We start from the raw sequence: 17,019 nt of genomic DNA, 5'->3' as shown, positions 1-17,019 counted from the left end.
AGCTCTATCTAACTCTCTCTTAAATCCATCCAGTGATTTGGCCTCCACTGCCCTCTGTGGCAGGGAATTCCACAAATGCATAACTCTCTGGGTGAAAACGTTTTTTCTCATTTCAGTCTTAAATGGCCTCCCTTTTATTCTAAGACTGTGGCCCCTGGTTCTGGACTCGCCCAACATTGGGAACATTTTTCCTGCATCTAGCCTGTCCAGTCCTTTTATAATTTTATATGTTTCTATAAGATCCCCCTCATCCTTCGAAACTCCAGTGAATACAAGCCTAGTCTTTTCAATCTACGGGTGTCAGGGGTTATGGGGAGAAGGCAGGAGAATGGGGTTAGGAGGAAGAGATAGATCAGCCATGATTGAATGGCAGAGTAGACTTGATGGGCTGAATGGCCTAATTCTGCTCATATCCCTTATGAACATCAAATATATATATTTAGGAGGTAGACACAGAATGCTGGAGTAACTCAACGGGACAGGCAGCATCTCTGGAGAGAAGGTATGGGCGACGTTTCAGGTCGAGACCCTTCTTCAGACAGATGTCGGGGAGGGGGCGGGACAAAGATAGAATGTAGTCAGAGACAGTGAGACTGGTGGGAGAACTGGGAAGGGAGAGGGGATGGAGAGAGAGGGAAAGCAAGGGTTATCTGAAGTTAGAGAAGTCAATGTTCATACCGCTGGGGTGTAAGTAATGCCCCTGTCCCACTTAGGAAACCTGAACGGGAACCTCTGGAGACTTTGCACCCCGCCCAAGGTTTCCGTGCGGTTCCCGGAGGTTTTTGTCAGTCTCCCTACCTGCTTCCACTACCTGCAACCTCCGGCAACCACCTGCAACCTCCGGGAACCGCACGGAAACCTTGGGTGGGGCGCAAAGTCTCCAGAGGTTTCTGTTCAGGTTTCCTAAGTGGGACAGGGGCATAAGTATATATATCCCTTTGAACATGATGTTGCAAAATCAAAGAATATAGAACCAAGTAGAAACAAGGAACTGCAGGTTAGTTTACAAAAAAGGACACAAAGTGCTGGAGGAACTCAGCAGGTTGGGCAACATCTCTGGAGAACATAGATAGGTGTTATTTTTGGGTCGAGACCCTTCTGCCGTGATCTCCTATCCTAACAGGCCATTCGGCCAAGTGAGTCTGCGCTGACCATCAATCACCCGTACACTAGTTCTATTTTATCGCATTCGACACAGCCGACCATCGATCACCCGTTATACACTAGTTCTATGTAATCCCAGTATCTCATCCTCTCTGTACACACTCCGGGCAATTTACAGAGGGCCGATTAACCTACAAACCCGCACGTCTTTGTGATGTGGGAGGAAACCGGAGCACCCGGAGAGAGCCCACGCGGTCACAGGGAGAACGTGCAAACTCCACACACACAGACAGCCCCATAGTCAGGATCGAACCAGGGTCTTGGCGCTGTGAGGCAGCAGCCCTATTCTTGGAGTAGGATCAGTTAAGAGGGCGGGCCAGGCAAGACTCGTGTTGATGGGGCATCTTGGTCAACATGTGCAAGTAGGGCCGAAGGGCCTGTTTCCACGCTGTATCACTGTCTGACTCTACCAGTTACTCCACTGTGCCAGCCTGTCTTGAAGGAAATATCGTGCTGCTTTTAACAACACCATAAGATGCTTCCAGTGCCCAGCAGAGTCATCACATTGAATCTAATCTGCACCCTTGACTTCCTATTGTGATTTCTCAATCAATTTGGATCTCGTTATGCTTGCGACTGCCAACTTGCCCAGATGAGATGGGTAAACTGTTATTCTTGGCTGGAACTGAGACTGATTCCCTTCACACTTGTATCATTCTCATCCGGATCACACTCCCCCACTCCAACTCCTGTTAATTCTTTCCCGTCTCGGATTAGGTCTAAGTTGGGGCGGCCCAGATGGGCGCAGCAGGTAGAGACTGAAGAAGGGTCTCGACCCGAAACGTCACCCATTCCTTCTCTCCAGAGATGCTGCCTGTCCCACTGAGTTACTCCAGCATTTTGTGTCTACCTCCTATATGCATATATATATATATATATATATAATGTTCATTAGTGATAGGAGCCAAATTAGGCCATTCGGCCCATCAAGCCGTCTCTGCCATTCAAGCATGGCTGATCGATCTCTCCCTCCTAACCCCATTCTCCTGCTTCTTCTACTTCTTCTTCTTGCATATAACGTGCACAGCCTAAAGTTGTAGGACAACTTGTTCTATTTGATCTTACCACTAGGGGCGCCGGCTGCCCTGCCGGCAGTCTGTTCGTTTTTTCACTCCTTTTGTTATTTTTTTATGTGTTAAAAGTTTGTTTTAATGTTCTTCGGTTTCTTTTATGTGGGGGGAGGGGATTGGGAGAAACTTTTTTCAAGTTCAGCATTGGGAGAAAAATGGAGAGCAGGGGCGAGAAAAGACTTTGCCTTCCATCACAGTGAGGAGGAGGTTGACTGTGATGGATGTTTCTGTGTCTAGTAGGAGTTGTCTTTGTTTGTATGGCTGTAGAAACAGAGTTTCGTTTGAGCCTCACTGAGATTCAAATGACAATAAATATTGTATTGTATTGTATTGTATTGTATTGTATTAACTTGCCGGAGATGTGATTTATTTTCGGATCACATTCTCCGGGCACTCTGCAGCCTACCATCGATGGAGCTGGAAGCCTCCTCGGACTGACTTTGAGCCCTATCGCATGGTGTGGACTTTACATCGGAGCTGATCCCTCGCCTGGGATCGCTCCCACCGCGGACTTTACCATCAAGGGCTCGCAGTCGGGGGAGGCTAGTCGGGAAGCTGCAACGTCACGGAAGGTTCGCCCAGCCCCGACGTGAGGTTGGATCGCCCGGCGCGGGGGAGCTGACATCCCCCCCAATGCAGGAGCTGATCACCTCGACGCGGAGGGCCCGAACACCGCCGGCTAGGGAAGTTAAGATCATCCCGTCAACGGGGGCTCAAGACCCACGACCGAGGAAGAACTAAGGGAAGGACTTGAACTTTATTTCACCTTCCATCACAGTGAGGAATGTGTAGGTGTCACTGTGGTGGATGTTTATGTTAAAATGCGTTTTTGAGTGATCTGTTGCTTTTAATTGTATGACTGACCTGGCCAATGAAAAACATACTTAACCATATAATATAACCATATAACAATTACAGCACGGAAACAGGCCATCTCGACCCCTCTAGTCCGTGCCGAACACATAGTCTCCCCTAGTCCCATATACCTGCGCTCAGACCATAACCCTCCATTCCTTTCCCATCCATATAACTATCCAATTTATTTTTAAATGATAAAAACGAACCTGCCTCCACCACCTTCATTGGAAGCTCATTCCACACAGCTACCACTCTCTGAGTAAAGAAGTTCCCCCTCATGTTACCCCTAAACTTCAGTCCCTTAATTCTCAAGTCATGTCCCCTTGTTTGAATCTTCCCTACTCTCAGTGGGAAAAGCTTTTCCACGTCAACTCTGTCTATCCCTCTCATCATTTTAAAAACCTCTATCAAGTCCCCCCTTAACCTTCTGCGCTCCAAAGAATAAAGCCCTAACTTGTTCAACCTTTCTCTGTAACTTAGTTGCTGAAACCCAGGCAACATTCTAGTAAATCTCCTCTGTACTCTCTCTATTTTGTTGACTACTCTCTCTATTTTGTTGACTACTCTCTCTATTTTGTTGACTACTCTCTCTATTTTGTTGACTACTCTCTCTATTTTGTTGACTACTCTCTCTATTTTGTTGACTTGGTGAATAAAGTGTGATTCTGATTCTGATTCTGATTCTGATTTGACTGTGCACGCCAGGTTCGATTGCATTCGTCGAAACAGGGCGGGCCACGTGAAGGTTGCAATCTCCCACCCCATTCTCCTGCCTTCTCCACATAACCCCTGACACCCGTACAAATCAAGAACCTATCAATCTCCGCCTCCATTGACTTGGCCTCCACAACAGTCTGTGGCAATGAATTCCACATCCAAGGTGCCAGAGACCTGGGTCTGATCCTGACCCCTGTGTGTGGAGTTTTAAGAAAAGTTCTCCCTGTGACCGCATGGGTTTCCTCCCACATCCCAAAGACGTGCGGGTTTGTAGGTTAATTGGTCCTCTGTAAATTGCCTCCGGCGTGTAGGGAGTGGATAGGAAAGTGGGATAAGATAGAACTAGTGTGAATGGGTGATCGATGGTCGGCGTGGACTCAATGGGCCAGTTTCTATGCTGTATCTCTGAACGAAAGGTTTATTATCATCACGTGTACCGAGGCAAGTAAGTAAGTAAGTTTATTGGCCAAGTATTCACATACAAGGAATTTGCCTTGGTGCTCTGCCCACAAGTAACAACATGACATACAGTGACAGTTACGAATGACTCAGAACAGTGATCGGTGAAAAGCTTTGTTTTGCTTGCTTTGCAAGCAGATAAGGACCCGCTGAGTTACGGCCTGTCCCACTTAGGAGACCTAAACAGCAACCTCCGGAGACCTTGCCCGCCACCCAAGGTTTCCATGAGGTCACTGGAGGTTTTGGTCACTCTCCCTAATGGTCGAAAGTGGTTTCCGCGTGGTCGAGGCTTCATCTAGGTTGCTGCTATTTTTTCATCATGATTAAAAGCGGCCTCGACTAAAAATAGGTTGCCGTTTTAAAAATCGATCATTCTTTAGTCACAGGTCTAGTCGAAGCCGGTTTTCTTCATAGTTGAGGAAGGTTTTCAACATATGCGTGGGAGGTGGTAGGAGGTTGCAGGTCACCTCCACCTTGATTTTTTTTTGGGCATCGGGCAAGGTCACCAGAGGTTGCTGTTTAGGTCTCCTAAGTTCCAGCACTCTGTGTTCTCATTTCTAAACTGTGAGTCGGTTCAACATAGATTTTGTTTGCAGGAAGGAACTTGTTCCTATCGAGTCCACACACAAGGTTAGAAGTTGTTCAGCCAGAGCACACGTCTCGGCATCTGCATACAATGGTGTCTGTGTCGCTTCTTGTGCTTCTTGTGCGTGGTGGTGGAAAGATTGGTGGAAACAGGGCCGCGACGTGAACGCTCTCTCCTTGACCCCAGGAAGGAACTGCAGATACTGGTTTTCACCGAAGATATACACAAAATGCTGGAGTAACCTCTAAATGTTATCTCTGTATGATTCGTTGTCACCTTCCAGCGAACAGTGATCTAGTCAACATTTTCCTTTGACCTTCATCGTCTTTGATGTCTCGTTTTCACTCCTTACACTGCCTTATCTCTATGTCTCAGTCTGACAAAGGGTCTTGACCCGAAATGTGACCCATTCCTTCTATCCAGAGATGCTGCCTGTCCCGCTGAGTTAAGGGCCTGTCCCACGAGCATGCGACTGCATTCGGCGAGCGCGACCAAACCGGAAGTGGGGGCCGCGCGGAGGTCGAGTGAGTGACGTGAAGTTCGAGCGAAGTCCGCGGGAAGTTTGCGCGTGACGAACGGCGTTGAGACGCTCGTGGGACAGGCCCTTAACTTCAGCATTTTGTGTCTATTGTCAAGATACGAAGGAGCTAGTTGGTGACTTCAGGAGACGAGGTGACACATGCACGTGCCCCAGTCAATAGCAATGGTGCTGGAGTGGAGATGGTTGACAGCGAATACTTCTTATGGGCCTGTCCCATTTAGGCGACTTTTTTGGCGATTGCAGGAGACTCTGCGCTCGCCACATGGTCGCCACATGTGGTCTCTGGTGAGTCTCCTTCATGGTTGCGAGGAGTTCCCGCATTCTGGGAACTAGCCGCGGCCTCAGTATGGATACGCCGCTAATTTGTCAACATGTTGTAGTGGGGTCGCCATGTAGTTATAGGTAGTCGAGGTAGTCGAGGTAGTTTTAGTTCATCGCCTTTGCTGACCGGGCATTTTCATTGGCTCATTGGGGATAAAAAACTTAAGCACGAGTTTTCAGAACCAAGGATAATTGACCGGTAATGTTAAATGTCCGACAAACTTCACAGCTGTGTATCTCTGGCTTATTAAAAGTTGTCTGGCTTCTTAAAAGTATTTCCGCTCCTTCTCCCCCCTTCTTCCCCCTCCTCCCCCCTTCCCCCCCTCTCCTCTCCCTCCCTCTTTTTAAGGACTTATGCCACACTGTGCTTTCACCGTCTTAATTACAGCGCCAACCTTCCTGTTCATCGCGGTGTGGGTCTGTATCACCTTGGCTTTGCACCGTGAATTTCAGACAGCGCTCCCCCCTGCTTGCCCTGTCCCCCGCCTTTGCGATGTTTGCGTGTGCGCGTGTGTGCGCGTGTGTGCGCGTGTGTGTGTGTGTGTGTGTGTGTGTGTGTGTGTGTGTGTGTGTGTGTGTGTGTGTGCGTTCCACTTTGACATTCGCCGTTCCATTTCCCGGTTTTTCAGGCGACTGCCGGCAACTTGACGCCCAAGACCCCGGGTTCAATCCTGACCTCGGTTGCTGTGTGTGTGTGTGTGTGTGTGTGTGTGTGTGTGTGTGTGTGTGTGTGTGTGTGTGTGTGTGTGTGTGTGTGTGTGTGTGTGTGTGTGTGTGTGTGTGTGTGTGTGTGTGTGTGTGTGTGTGTGTGTGTGTGTGTGTGTGTGTGTGTGTGTGTGTGTGTGTGTGTGAGTTTCCTCCGGTTGCTCCGGTTGCTCCCACGTCCCAAATGCCTGCGGGTTCGTAGGTTGATCGGCCCTGTGTAAAATTGCACCTTGTTGGTCGGGAGTGGATGAGAGAGTGGGATAACGCAGAACTAGTGTGAGCGGGTGATCGATGGTCGGCGTGGACTCGACGGGCCGAAGGGCCCGTTTCCAGACTCTGTCTCTGAACTGGAGAAATGGGTGCGAATCCAAATGGGGCACAGGGAAGAGAGGGGGAATAAAGGGGGGAAGAAGTGTGGGGAAGAGGGTGGGGGGTTGTATGTAGGTAAAGGGCCTGTCCCACTTGACAGCAATGACCATAGCTTGACTTCTCCTGACATACGTGCTGTCGTAGGTTGTCACCAGGTGCTGACTTGGGTGAATTCCATTGGCGACTACCTACGTCAACCTACGTCAACTGGTGACAGGTACCGGCGACTGAATTGTCTTCAGTTGTCGCCGACAGGGTCGTTGCTTGTCGTAGCTTGTGGACGTAGGTTTCGTAGGTGTGGTCGTAGGTGGACGTCCTAATGGGTCGCCGGTTGTTGGTGGCTTGATGTTGACTAGGTGGTAGGTTGTTGTAGACATTGTCGTGGGGAGGTCCAGTCGCTGGTTTTTCGGCGACCTGCTACGACTATGACAGTCGCTGGCAGTCGCTGAAAAACTCGCCCAAGTGGGACAGGCCTTTATTTAACTAAAATTGGAGAATTCAATGTTCATAACAATGGATTGTAAGCTACATGAGGATGCTGTTCATAGACTACAGTTCAGCCTTCAACACCATAGTCCCCACCAGACTGGCCGAGAAGCTACTGGAATTAGGCCTCAACACCCCCCTGTGTGCCTGGGCCCTGGATTTTCTCACCGCCAGGCCCCAGGTTGTCAAGATGGGAGGGAATACATCAAAGTCCGTCACCCTGAGCACAGGATCGCCCCAGGGTTGTGTCCTCATCCCCTATTGTATTCCCTGTACACACATGACTGTGTGGCTAGGTTTAGCTCCAACTCAATAATTAAGTTTGCTGATGACACTGTGGTGGTGGGCCTGATCTCAGACAACGATGAGAAGGCCTACCGGGAGGAGGTGGCTGGTCTAGCACTCTGGTGCCAGGATAACAGCCTCCTCTTGAACATCAAAAAAAACTAAGGAGCTGATCGTGGACTTTAGGAGGGCACATCACCCGAGGACGTACACTCCATTGAGGATAAATGGGGATCCTGTGGATAGGGTGAGCTGTTTTAAATACCTGGGAGTCCACATCTCGGAGGATATGACATGGGCATCACACGCCTCAGCACTCGTGAGTAAGGCAAGGCAGCGCCTTTACCACCTCAGGCAATTGAGGAAATTCAGAGTGTCTCCGAGGATCCTCCAGTGCTTCTACGCAGCGGCTGTGGAAAGCATCTTGTCCGGGAATATTACCATCTGGTTTGGGAATTGCTCTGCCAAGGACAAGAAGGCTCTGCAGAGAGTAGTGCGTTCGGCCGAATGCACTATGGGAACTTCACTCGCCCCCCTGCAGGAACTATACATCAGGAGGTGCAACTCCAGAGCCAACAATATCATGAGAGACCCCTTCCACCCCTGCAACGGACTGTTCCAGCTGCTACGGTCAGGCAAACGCCTCCGTTGACTTGACTTGACTTGACCTAAGTGCAATAGATCATAAGTGATAGGAGCAGACAGGCGATTCGGCCCATCAAGTCTACTCCGCCGTTCAATCATGGCTGATCTATCTCTTCCTCCTAACCCCATTCTCCTGCCTTCTCCCCATAACCTCTGACACCCGTATTAATCAAGAATCTATCTATGCCTTAAAAATATCCATTGACTTGGCCTCCACAGCCTTCTGTGGCAAAGAATTCCACAGATTCACCACCCTCTGACTAAAGAAATTCCTCCTCATCTCCTTCGTAAAGGAACGTATTTTATTTCTGAGGCTGTGACATCTAGTCCTAGACTCTCCCACTAGTGGAAACATCCTCTCCACATCCACTCTATCCAGGCCTTTCACTGTTCGGTCTAAGCTTTTTGCAAATATGAGGTGCTGTTCCTCCAGTTTGCATGTGGCCTCACTCTGGCAATGGAGGAGGCCCAGGACAGAAAGGTCAGTATGGGAATGGGAAGGGGAATTAAAATGGTCGTCAACCGGGAGATCCAGCAGGCCAGTGTGAATGGGCAATTGAAGATCAGGGTGGAATCATTGTGCCAAAGGGCCTGTTTCCATGCTGTGTCTTTTGATCAATTAATGTCACACAGGATGGAGATGGAGAGCTTAGCAATAGTGTGAAGACAACAGCCTATCCTGCAAGATGGACACAAAGTGCTGGAGTATCTCAACGGGTCAGGCAGCATCTCTGGAGAAAAGGAATAGGTGATGTTTTGAAAAACATTTTTCACACAGAGAGTGGTGAATTTCTGGAATTCTCTGCCACAGAAGGTAGTTGAGGCCAGTTCATTTACTATATTTAAGAGGGTTAGATGTGGCCCTTGTGGCTAAAGTCAGGTACAGAATACTGAGTTGGATGATCAGCCATGATCATATTGAATGGCGGTGTAGGCTCGAAGGGCCGAATGGCCAATTCCTGCACCTGTTTTCCATGTTTCTATGTTTCTATGTTTCTACAATGTAGAAAGCATCTTATCAAGATGTACCACACCATATCTCTATCTCTCCTCGCTATCGGCTATCTCTCCTCTCTCCTATCTCTCTAGCTCCTCTCTCGCGCATACCGCTCCTCTATCTATATATCTATCTCTCTCTCTTCTCTCCCTCTCCCTCTCTCTCCCTCTCTCTCTCTTTCTCTCTCTCTCTCTCTCTATCTCTCTTTCTCTCTCTCTCTCTCTCTCTCTCTCTCTCTCTCTCTCTCTCTCTCTAAATTGGGGGAAGGTACCCCATTAAAATGCCACACAAAGATCAGCACAAGATACTGGGGTAACTCAGTGCGTAGGGCAGCATCTCTGGAGAACATTGATAGGTGATGTTTCAGGTCCTTGGAACCTGTGATAGATAAGGCATCATCTGAGACCCACACCACCATGGCCACACTATCATTTCACTCCTGCCATTGGGAAGAAGATACAGGAGTCTGAAAACCATGACTTCCAGCTTCAAGAACAGTTTTTCCCCTGCAACTATCAGGCTCTTAAACACAGAACACGAATCGATGAATCAATCCATCTGAAGAAGGATCGCAACCCAAAGTGGTATCTATCCACCTTCTCCAACAATGCTGCTTGACCTACTGAGTTACTCCAGCACTTTGTGTCTATATTTGTATACCCGCATCTGCAGTTCCTTGCTTCATGTTCATGTTCCAAGAGCAAGAATTAGGCCATTCAGCCCATCAAGTCTACTACACCATTGGAGTAGTTCTATCTCTCCCTCCCAACCCCATTCTCCTGTCTTCTCCCCATAACTCCTAACACCCGCACTAATCAAGAATCCATCAATCTCCACCTTAAAAATATCTGATGATTTGTCCTCCACACCCGTCTGTGGCAATGAATTCCACAGATTCACCACCCTCTGACGGCTCGTCATAGAAACATAGACAATAGGTGCAGGAGGAGGCCATTCGGCCCTTCGAGCCAGCACCACCATTCATTGTGATCATGGCTGATTGTCCCCAATCAATAACCCGTGCCTGCCTTCTCCCCATATCCCTTGATTCCACTAGCCCCTAACTCTCTCTTAAATCCATCCAGTGACTTGGCCTCCACTGCCCTCTGTGGCAGGGAATTCCACAAATTCACAACTCTCTGGGTGAAAACATTTTTTCTCACCTCAGTCTTAAATGGCCTCCCCTTTATTCTAAGACTGTGGCCCCTGGTTCTGGACTCGCCCAACATTGGGAAACATTTTTCCTGCATCTAGCTTGTCAAGTCCTTTTATAATTTTATATGTTTCTATAAGATCCCCCCCTCGGCATTCTAAACTCCAGTGAATACACATACGTTAACCCAGTCATTCCCGGGATTATTCTCGTAAAATATTATGTTTCATACGTTTCCACATAATGTTGTTGTAAATACATCAGACATTGCTAAGAAGGGTCTCGACCCGAAACGTCACACATTCCTCTCTCCAGAGATGCTGCCTGCCCCGCTGAGTTACTCCATCTTTTTGTGTCTCTCTTCAGTGTAAACCACCATCTGCAGTTCCTTCCTACACATTACTAAGAGATGCTCTTCACCTTTGAAGTAAAATCAACGTACGCCAAAGAAACAAAAAGCATGAGACTAATTTCCTTTTCCGACTGCATTTATTTCAGATTGCTCGCAGGATATTCCCTCGGGATAATAATATATTTTGATGAGACATCTTCTTGAATTAATTTTTTGCCACTTCTCCATCATCTGGTTCAATTATTCGAGGCCCTGTGTTCCCATGGAGACCACCTGCTCCCTGAAAATGGCAGGAAACAGACTGGTTTTTATCACAACAATCATCTTGTGGCTGTTGCCAGCGACACATGGATGGGAGATGGGAGAGTAGGTAGGTACACCAATCTGCCGGTCTTATTCTCCATTTACTACTAGGCCGGCACAGTGGCGTAGCTGCCTCACTGCGCCAGGGATCCGGGTTCGATCCTGACCTCGTGCGCTGTTTGGACCTAGGGTTTGGACACGCTAAGGGCCGGAAACATGTTCCCGATGTTGGGGGAGTCCAGAACCAGGGGCCACAGTTTAAGAATAAGGAGTAAGCCATTTAGAACGGAGATGAGGAAACACTTTCTCTCACAGAGAGTGGTGAGTCTGTGGAATTCTCTGCCTCAGAGGGCGGTGGAGGCTGGTTCTCTGGATACTTTCAAGAGAGAGCTAGATAGGGCTCTTAAAAATAGCGGAGTCAGGGGATATGGGGAGAAGACAGGAACGGGGTACTGATTGTGGATGATCAGCCACGATCACATTGAATGGCGGTGCTGGCTCGAAGGGCCGAATGGCCTACTCCTGCACCTATTGTCTATTGTCTATTGTCATAGGTTCATGAGTCATGGGGCAGAATCAGGCCATTCGGCCCATCGAGTCCACTCCGCCATTCGATCACTCCCTATGATCTATCTCTCCCTCTCAAGCCCATTCTCCTGCTTTCTCCCCGTACACCCTGGCACCCGTACTGATCAAGAATCTATCCATCTCTGCTTTAAAACTACCCATTGACTTGAACATGCGGGTTGGTAGGTTGATCGGCCCCCTGTAAAATTGCACCTTGTTGGCAGGGAGTGGATGAGAGAGTGGGAAAACGTAGAATGGAACTCTTGCCTGATGGGAGAGCGGAAAAGAGGGAGTGACCGGGGTGAGACACATCCTTGAATAAGCTGGTGCCCTTGCCGAGGCAGCATGAAGATGCAGTCTACATCCCTGTCAGGGGATGTTGGGACCGTCCTCACTGTAAAAAGAAGATGCAGAGGAGATTGGGTGATCGCAGCAGAACCTGTCCAATCCACAAGAGATAACCTGGGGTTCCCAGATACCTGTCGCTTTAACTCTCCACCCACTTGTGATGGTACACCACTCGTCACAGGCTTCCAAGTCCAAGGGCACGGTGGCGCGGAGGTAGAGCTGCTGCCCCACAGCACCAGAGGCTACTGCAAAGTCCTTCCATAAGCTAGCGGCAGTTCCAATCCCACAACTTACCTTATTATAGATATTTTCATCCACACTCTGCCACTCAGTTCAGTGTAGTTTATTGTCACGTGTACCGAGGTACAGTGAAAAGCATTTGTTGCATGCTAACCAGTCAGCAGAAAGACAATACATGATTACAATCAAGCCTTTCTACAGTGTACAGATACATGATAAGGGAATAACGTTTAGTGCAAGGTAAAGCCAGCAAAGTCTGATCAAGGATAGCCCGAGGGTCACCAATGAGGTAGATAGTAGTTCAGTACTGCTCTCTGGTTGTGGTAGGATGATTCAGTTGCCTGATAACTGCTAGGAAGAAACTGTCCCTGAATCTAGAAGTGTAACTCTAATAGCCCTGTCCCACTGTACGAGCTAATTCAAGAGTTCTCCCAAGTTTGCCCTGATTCGAACTCGGAGAATTACGGTAATGGCCGCTCGTAGGTACTCGGGGCTCTCGTGGATATTTTTCAACATGTTAAAAAATCTTCACGAGTCTTCACGAGCTTACCGCGTTTCCCGAGTACCTGCCGTTAGCGTTACGAGCCGCTAAGAGACGCCCCTGAGCTCCGACGTACCCGCTACGTACATTCTACGTGCTTACCACGAGTTTGTTTTTTTTTTTTAACTCGGGAGAGCTCGAGGAATGAACTCGTACAGTGGGACAGGGCTTTAACGCTACAATGCTGAGAACTATATTCTGTACTCTGTGTCTTCCCCTTTGCTCTACCCATTGTACTTGAGTTTGATTAGATTGTATTCTTGCATAGTATTATATAATCTGTTTGGAAAGCATGCAAAAAGAAAAGCTTTTCACTGTCGCTTGGTACACATGACAATAATGAGCCTGTATCTAAACTTCTGTTTTTCTATTACCAAGCCAATTTTAGATCCAATTCACCATAGGTCCAATGGACCCCATGGGATCTTATCTTTTAGACAAGGTCATTTGCAGACACTTTGCCACAGACCTTACTGGAGTTCATATGGAAGAATTATCCATGCTGCCCTGTTGGTCTACTCAAAAGATTCAGTCAAATTAGCGAGACAGGATATGTAGGAAGGAACGGCAGATGCTGGTTTAAACCGAAGACAGGTACAAAAAGCTGGAGTAACTCAGCGGGATAGGGGGCATCTCTGGAGAGAAGGAATGGATGATGTTTCGGGTCGAGACCCTTCCTCAGACACAGACAGGATCTCCTCTTAACAAAGTCACGTCGGGATGCATCACAGCACGGTTTAATAACAGCTCCTTCCAAGACCGCAAGGAATCGCAGAGAATTGTGGACGCAGCCCAGACCATCGGGCAAACCAAGCTCCCTTCCATTGGCTCCATCTACACACCACGCTCCCTCGTTAGGGCCAGCAGCATAATCAAGGACCAGTCTCACCCCGGTCATTCCTTCTTCTCCACGCTCACATCTGGCAGAAGATATAGAAGTGTGAAAACGCACAGCTCCAGATGCAAGGACAGTTTCTTCGCATCTGTTATCAGGCAACTGTACCATCCTATCAATAACTAGCGAGTAGTCCTGACTACCACATTGGAGACCACGTGGACAATCTTTAATTAGACTTTATTGCACTAAATGTTATTTCCTTTCTCCTCGATCTCGACACCGTGGCCCGCTCGATTTTAATCATGCATTGTATTTCTACTGACTGGATAGCACGCAACAAAAGGTTTCCACTAAACCTCGGTAGATGTGACAATAAACTAAACTAAACTAAACTAAAACTTCTTGACTATCCCTGATCAATCCTCGCCTTTCTCCAGCTCCAGATTAATCCTGCCCTTTGGAATCTTTTCCAATGATTTCCCTCCCATCGACATCAGATTTGTAATCTCCTTGCAGGGTCGGAAACAGAATCACTCCGGGCTTTATGCAGGGAATTCAAGAAACGGTAGAGCTGGTAGAGTCACTGCCTCACAGCTCCAGAAACCCAGGTTCGATCCTGGCCTCGGGTGCTGCCTGTGCGGAGTTTGCACGTTCTCCCTGTGACCAACTGGGCTACATCTGGGTGCTCCAGTTTCCTCCCATGTCTCAAGGACGGGTGGGTTTGTAGGTTAGTTGGAGTTTGCCTCTGTAAATTATCTCCTAGTGTGCAGGGAGTGGATGAGAATGTGAGATAGCCTAGAACCTGTGTGAACGGGTGATCGCTGGTCGGTGTGGACTCCGTGAACCACTGGATCTCCAAAACTGAACTAAAGAACAATTTCGGGAAAGAGTCAGCGTATGGGGTCAATGGGATGATTCTAGCAGGGGCTAACTTAAACTCAATGGGCTGAATAGCCTTCCTTTGTGCCATAACAATTAGTTGTCTACCTGAAACACCCATTCATAAATTCATGTGATAGGAGCAGAATTTGGCCATTCACCCCATCAAGTCTACTCCGTCATTCAATCATGGCTGATCTATCTCTCCCTCCTAACCCCATTCTCCTGCCTTCTCTCCAGAGATGCTGCCTGTCCCGCTGAGTTACTCCAGCTTTTAGGAAGTCACATTATAGCTTTATAAACGTTTGGATAGGCTGGAATTGGAGCTTTGTGTCCTGTTTTGGTCACCACATTACAGGAAGGACATGGAGGCTGAGGAGAGGATGCAGAAGAGATTTGTGTGAATGCTTCCTGGGTTAAAGGCCATTAGCAATAAGAAGAGGTTGGATAAACGTGGATTGATTTTTTTCCGTTACGCCAGAGGTTGAGGGGCGACCTGATCAAAGTGAATGAATGAATGAATACGTTTATTGGCCAAGTATGTACACATACAAGGAATTTGCCTTGTTGCTCCGCTCGCAGGTAACAACACGACATACAGTAAACAATTAGGAATAAAACATAAAACATTAAACATTAATAATAAAACATTATAATTTAAACATGTGAATGAAATAAAATACCAGAGCAAAAGGAGGCTACAGACTTTTGGTTATTGAGTAGAGCTACTTCTCGTGGAAAAAAAGCTGTTTTTATGCCTGGCTGTGGTGGCTTTGACAATCCGGAGTCGCCTTCCAGAGGGAAGTGATTCAAAGAGTTTGTGGCCAGGGTGAGAGGGGTCAGGGATGATCTTGCCCGCTCGCTTCCTGGCCCTTGCAGTGTACAGTTCGTCAATGGAGGGAAGGTTGCAGCCAACAATCTTCTCTGCTGATCGGACGATTCGCTGCAGCCTCCAGGTGTCGTGCTTGGTGGCTGAGCCAAACCAGACTATGATGGAGAAGGTGAGGTTGATAAAATTGTGAGAGTACAAATCAGGGAGACATTCAGGACCTTATTTTTCCAGGGTGGAAATGTCAAGTACTGGAGGGCATAGATTTAACTCAAAGTGGAAAGTTTAAAAGAAATATGTGAGGGTCAATTTATACAGATGGTGGTGGGTTTCTGGGACATGCTACCAGGGGTGGTGGTGAAAGCAGGTAGGTAGTGGCGTTTAAGAGGCTTTTAGATATGTCATGAATCTGCCGGAAATGGAACGATATGGATCACATGCAAGCAGAAAGCATTAGTTTAGGTTAGTTTAGAGATACAGCACGGAAACAGGCCATTCTGCCCACCGAGTCCACACTGACCAGCAATCCCTGCACACTTATAGCCCAGTCCCACGGTACGAGTTCATTCGAAGAGCTCTCCCGAGTTTAAAAAAAATGAAACTCGAGGTAAGCACGGAGAATGAACATAGCGGGTGCGTCGGAGCTCGGGGACGTCTCTTAGCGGCTCGTACCGCTAGCGGCAGGTACTCGGGAAGACTCGCTAACGGCAGGTAAGCACGGGAAGACTCGTGAAGATTTTTCAACATGTTGAAAAATGTCCACGAGAGCCCCGAGTACCGACCAGTGGCCATTACCGTAAATCTCCGAGCTCGAATCAGGGCAAACTCGAGAGAGAGAGCTCTTGGAATGAACTCGTACCGTGGGACAGGGCTTTCACACTAACCAACACACACTAGGGACAATTTACATTTGCACCAAGCCAATTAACCTACAAACCTGCACGTCTTTGGAGTGTCGGGTGAAACTGAAGATCTCGGATAAATCCCACGCAGGTCATGGGGAGAATGTATAAACTCCGCGCAGACAGCGCCCGCGGTCAGGATCGAACCTGGGTCTCCCATGTAAGGCAACAACTCTACCGCTGCTGCCCTTTGTAATTTAATTTTAATGGTTTCATTTGACGTCATGTTTGACCGGGACATTGTGGACCAAAGGGCCTCTGTTTCTGAGCGGTTGTGTTCTATGTCAGTCCCACATGAGTCACTGCGAGCTGCCGATATTTATGCTTTTATTGACACAGTCTGGGAATACAATGGTGTAATGATGGTGGTGTAATTACCAACCCAAGATCATTGTGCTTTGTTAATATCTACTTGGGTTTAAATAGGTCACGGCACGCAATTACGTGAAGTGCTCAGACTGGTTTGAAGCAATATTGAGTCAGCCCATTTTACACTGAGTGTCGCATAAAGCACGTGGGCCCTGGTCAGTTGATGAGAGAGTGATGCGGTCACTCTGGGGAGAGCTGGAGCCATCGATGTGCTGTGATAATGGTAGAGGAACACACAGGTTTCCAGGTTTAGGAAGAAACAAAGGTCATGGGAAGAGTTTAGTTCAGTTTAGAGACACAGCGCGCGTGGAAACAGGCCCTTCGGCCCACCAAGTCCGCGCCGACCAGCGATCCCCGCACACCAACACTATCCTACACACACTGGGGACAATTTACACTTACACCAAGCCAATTGACCTACATACCTGCACGTCTTTGGAGTGTGGGAGGAAACCGAAGATCTCGGAGAAAAACCCACGCAGGTCACGGGGAGAA

Source organism: Amblyraja radiata, chromosome 5, assembly GCF_010909765.2.
Source record: "Amblyraja radiata isolate CabotCenter1 chromosome 5, sAmbRad1.1.pri, whole genome shotgun sequence".
Lineage (NCBI taxonomy): Eukaryota > Metazoa > Chordata > Chondrichthyes > Rajiformes > Rajidae > Amblyraja > Amblyraja radiata.
The sequence above is the reverse complement of the archived record's forward strand: the minus strand, read 5'-3'. Positions refer to the sequence as shown.